This window comes from Elephas maximus, chromosome 8 (genome assembly GCF_024166365.1).
Source record: "Elephas maximus indicus isolate mEleMax1 chromosome 8, mEleMax1 primary haplotype, whole genome shotgun sequence".
NCBI classification, from domain to species: domain Eukaryota; kingdom Metazoa; phylum Chordata; class Mammalia; order Proboscidea; family Elephantidae; genus Elephas; species Elephas maximus.
In genome coordinates this window covers 14,297,730-14,303,729 of record NC_064826.1, presented here as the reverse complement: position 1 = coordinate 14,303,729, position 6,000 = coordinate 14,297,730, and positions in this window count along the sequence as shown.

Below are 6,000 nucleotides of genomic sequence, written 5' to 3'. Positions count from 1 at the left end.
GTCAATTAAGACTCACGGTGACCCCATGTGTGTCACAGTAGAACTATGTTCCATAGGGTTTTCAGAGGCTGATTTTTGGAAGTAGATTGCCAAGCCTTTCTTCCGAGGTGCCTCTGGGTACTCCAATCTTCAGCCTTTCAGTTAGTGGCTGAGCGGTTAACTGCACCACCTCCTGTGACACAGTAGCCAGAGGGAATCTGCCCACCATGAAGAAGGGGGCTGCATGGTAGGGGGTCTGAGGGTCTCAAGGTGTTGGAGGGGAGATTGGAAGAGCTGAGAATGTGAATCTAATAACTGCAGTGGTAACTACAGAAGAGCAGAGGGGAGTGGCCGTGAGGTTAAATTTAGGAGGCCTGGAGGAGCCAGAAGGAGCCCTGGTGGCCCAGTAGTTAAGCACTGGGCAGCTAATTGAAGGGTCAGTGGCTGAAAGCTACTAGCCGCTCCATGGGAGAAAGACGTGGCAGTTGGCTGTGTATAGATTACAGCCTTGGAAATGCTATGGGGCAGTTCTACTCTGTCCTAAAGGGTTGCTTGAATTGACTGGACGGCAACGGTCATGGAGGAGCCAGATTGTGTGCTGTCCCTGGAAATGTGGCCTTCCCCTCTGGGCACGACAGGAACTTGGTGGGTTTTAGGGTGAGGCTGATCCCATGGGGTACAGTGTGGAAGGTGAACTAGAAATGAGTGAGTCCAGAGGCAGCAGATGTGAGGGGGCTGTGAGAGCAGTGAGGCTATGACTGGAAGCCCTTCAGCAGGACACATTTCCTTGTGGTGGTGGGGTTCTCTACGAGGAGATGTGCTCCATTTGGCACATTTCTTTCCTACTCCCAGGGACTGCTAGGATTCCATGCCCAGTGGGCAGCTGCAGCTGCATAGCCAGATGCTGCCTGGGGTAGGGTCCACCCTGACAGTGAGCCTGGCGTGCCAGGACGTCTAAAAATTGCAGAACTTGCAACTCACCTACGTTTCAAAGTCTCGTCCGGAGGGGTTGTTGTAGCTCCGTAAATAGCAAACAAACCTGGGACCTTGTCACTTTTCACTGATCTGTTCCTTCATTCCCCATCCCGTATACTATCATCTGTCCAGCCTCTGCTCAAATGCCACTTTAAGGTATTTCTCCTAATTTTCATACTGTCAGTTTGTCATATTGCGGCGGCATGTGTGTTGCTGTGATGCTTAAGTCATGCCACCAGTATTTCAAATACCAATAGGGTCATCCATGGTGGACAGGTTTCAGCAGAGCTTCCAGACTAAGATGGACTAGGAAGAAAGGCCTGGCAATCTACTTCTGAAGATTAGCTGATGAAAACCTTATGGATCACACCAGAACATGGTCTAACTTGCTTACTTTGGACATGTCATCAGAAGGGATCAATTGGTGGAGAAGGACACTGTGTTTGGTGAAGTAGGGGAGACTGAACCACAATGAGGTGGATTGGAACAATAGCTGCAGCCAATGCTATAATGTATTATTCTACATAACCAACATAAATACATACTCTAGTGTTTGCATTTTGTTGGCAATGTTTTCAGCTTCTCTTTTGGTATCTCCTTTTTGTGTCTGGTCTTCAGCAATATTTCCTAAGGCATCTAGAATCCGAGTATATGATTCCAGGATTGCACTTGTTGCTACAGCGTGAGCCTCCTAACGTGTATTAGAAAGGCATTTTAATACTTGATTATTACCTAAATATGTTTTAAGAACTGCCAATTGATGAGTAGAGGTGGCAAAAAATGTGTAGAGTAACTGAACGGTAGAAAAAAAAATCAATTGCCTCCGGACAACAATCTACAGTGTTACGTCCTACACATGGTTTGAAAACGGCATATTCGTTATGTTCTAAAATTTTCTGTTGCATGCCTTTATAACACCCTGACATATCGGCAGCATTGTCATAGGACTGCCCTCTGCACTTAGAAAAATCAATTTTGCAAACTTCACATTAATAGTGAAATACTTGATTTGTAATTTCTTCACTGGTATGACTTTTTAAGCTAGTAAATGTGATAAATCACTCAACAGTTTTTCCATCTGTTGGAGATATGTATCTTAATCCTTAGCTGATCAGGAGTGGAATCTACAGACAAACTGAAATATCGACCTATTTCACTGAAAATAGTTGATTGAACTTTATCATTTATTAAGTTTATTAACCCTTCACATGTTGTTTTAGACATATGATGGGTTGCCCTTTCCTGTGTTACCATATTTTGAGATGTGACCCGCTAGAAATGGATCAAACTGAGCAACAAGTTCAAGTAAACTCCCAAATTTTCCATTTTTGGGGACCCAAACACTTTATTCTAAGCAAAAATCATGTCTTTGATTTATATATGATAACATACAATCCCTGTGAGTTGAACTGTTTTCATGTTTATCAATTATATTTGAGTTGCACCAATCACTAAATCCATCCATAGCAAATCGAGAATTAAATGATTTAGGACTGAATAGCATGCAAACAAAACAATATGCAGACCCATGGAGAAGACAGTAGCCACTCCCTCTTATGATTTTCACCATTCGCTTTGCACCCTAGAAATACATTCTGGCTACAGAACCTTGTTTGTTTACCATCCAGAAATTTTCAAAATGAATTTTTGAATGGTCCACTGTGATGCTGACAATCACTTGGCCCTCTTTTGATCCAATAATTTACATCATTAGAAGGAAACTTATTCCACAAAGCAGATCTGCTTTTCTGTTATTTATGGGGTTTGCAAATGTTAACAATTTCAGATTCTAAAATAGTTTCACTTTCTACACCATTGTTAACTGTTTTTACTGCAGAAAGGAATAGATGCAGAATGTAGAACAAATTCTGTTATAATCATATTTCTATTAGTATTTTCAGCACTAGTGGTACTAGTACAACAATTTGTACCTGTTAAACTCTAGCGTTCAATGGAAGAAGTTCTTCTGATTCATTGTGTTATAAAGAGGAAGTTAATTTTCAAATTGCCTTTGGAGATTCACAAATCCTTTTTATCTTCTGTGAGCTGTCGTTTTTTGTGCTTCACTTAGTTGTTGCCGTTTCATTTTACTTGGATATAAAATTATGTCACTTTTTAAATTTGGTTCAACTGTGGCAATAAATTCGAAAAATTGAACATAAAATTTATAAAACAAGGGAAACTTATAAGACAAAATTTACATTAGAATTTGGATGTTAACACAAAAATCTATATTTGAAAATTAGTAAGTTAAAAAAAATTTGATTTGGAACATGCAATTTTGTTCTGCAGGTCTGAGACAATTAAAAAAATAGAACTTACAAGGCAGTCAGAAATAATTTCATTAATTTATTGTATGATGCTTGTTGATGGGCCCTACACAGATCTCCATGAGTGTTTTTCATCCTGAAATAATACTTAAACACTTGTGCACTCACTTTTCATCCTTCGATACTGCATCTTCACAGATCATTGGACTACTGCTGATACTCAAGGGGTGTGAGAGCAATTTCAAAGAGCATGATACAAATACAAGGGTTTGCTGAATGTGCAGATACATTTTGGTTCAATTTGCGCAGGACAGGACTAGTATGTCACAAGTTACATGATTATAGTCGCAATGATGCGTTCTTTTGTGTTTGGTGAGCAACAACTGAATGTGAGGTCATACCTGATAGGTCCGAAATGAAAAGGAAAATATAATTGTTATCGTATACAACATTTATAAAATATGCATTTTATTTCTTTGTGGAATCGTTCAACTCCCATATTTGGAGATACATACACACATAACTGATGTAACGATAACAGCACTTCTCGAAAAGCAAGTTTGTTTTGTGAGTCATAACAATGTCAATCGACTTCTGAAAGGAAATGGAAAATAAAATACACTTATATAATTTTTATTATCTAACGTTTCATTTAATTTATTTCCTTGAGGAATTGTTCAATTTCCTTACACAGAGATACATAAATATTCTGATAAAATATAATGTTCTGATAAATGTCCTTTGTTGCTTTCTTGGAGGATGAATTTATAAACAGACTCATTGTTGCAAAACAGAAACATATTATGCATGATAAATATTGAATTTTGCATAATCTTAACTTGCCTGATACTGTGTTCATTAGCACATATACAGCAATATCAAGCACTGTGTTCACACAACAGACAATAAAAAACAAAACTCACTTGACACATAAATTAAAACTTTCCCTGTTAGATAAATATTATTATTTCTAGTATTTTTGGATGTTTGCTATGTTAGTATTACATTAAATTATTGCCCATTAGTATTATATTAAATGTATGCTAAACTGTGTCTGCCTTTATGCCAAACATATTTTAAAGTTATAAATGTTATTGTTTACATTACTTAGGACATAATTCAGTATGTAAATGCTAGACAGTTAAAAAGTAACTTGATTGGATTCATTGCAGTAGTTGACTTATTTGAGTTCCCTCACTTTTGCGAGTCATCTGGGACTGGAGTTCCCATTGGCTGTTTACCAGGACGTGCACAAGACCGTATCCTTGTGTTTGCATCATGGCCAAAATCATTGTCTCCTGGCTGGAGTTGCTGGATCAGCAGATATGGACGGGTGTGACTGGATCTGAGACTTGTTATCTATTAATATAATCCATCCTTGCCCAGTAACCACTCTTGTTGGATCAAGCTGCATATTGGATGAATGTAGCAAGAGTTAGACTTGACGGCCCACCCCACCTCTTATTTATTCGGAAGAAACAGTATACTCACAAGAGACTCACTGAGACAAGGAATTTCGATTACACAGGAAGGGACCGTAGGAGACAGATGTCAACAAAGATGTTGAAGTGGTAGGGGCCTCATAGCTTAAACAACCCTATGTATAGGCACTGTCGTGACCTTGTGTGAACTTTATTTCTGGTTGGCACATTCTCACGCACTGGAATGAGTATCAGTTTCGTTTAGTGCCTTGCCAGTTCTCTTCCTCTGTGGTGCTTGCTTTTCCTTGTGTCTTGTCTTCTTGGCATCTATGGGTCTTTGCTTTGGACAACTGGTGCCCCTGTTTTGTTGACACTCTAAGCACGTGCTTACCTTGGTTATTGGGTAATCCACCCCTGGCTGCAGCGAAGGACTCAGACGTGCTGGCAATGGTAAGGATGATGCAGGACCAGGCAACATTTCATTCTGTTGTATATGAGGTTGCCTTGAGTCGGAGTCAACTCGACAGCAGCTATCTGTCTATTTTAAGATCTGAAAGAGCTTCGTGTATGCAGTTAAATCTCAATTAGGGCAATGAGAGAAGTTATGAATAATCTAAAACCATTGGGAGTGCAAGATTATAGCCTTCTGTCTCTTGGAATGGATCAATTGGACTGTGGCACAGTGCAGCCCCTCGTTGCAGATTAATCACAAATTGTTTAATTGTAGAGCACTCCCAAGGCCTCAGTGCACTCTAACAGCCTGGTTAAACTAGCCCTAAGTAATTGACTACACCTCCATTTCGCACTTATTTTACCATATATATATATATATATATATATATATATATATTGCTGTCAAGTCAATTCCCACTCATAGTCAAGTCAATTCCCACTCATAGCGACCCCACAGGGCAGATTAGACATAGCTTATCCTTATTTAACAAATGCTCATATAGCCTATGTGTCAGGCACATTCTAAGCACTTTACAAATAAGCCTCTCAACAACCCAAGGGCGTAAGTACTATTGTCATCGTCATCCTCTTTGAAAGGTGAGGAAACTGAGGCACTGAGGATTGTTTCACAGCCAAGTGATTGAAACAGGATTTGAACCCCAGAAGCCTGGCTCTAGGGTCTGGTTTCTTAACACTATTCTACATGGCCCCTCTCTTTCTCTCCCAGTAAGTAGATTATGGAGGCGCCAGGAGAGAGGCCCAGACTAGAGATACAAGTACGGATTTATCAGCCAACAGGTAGTACTAAGAAGCCATAGGATCTCCCAGAGAAAGCATGTAGAACAGAGACCAAGGGAGGGACCATGAGGGGAGAGCTACATTTAATGGGTGAAAAAAGGAAG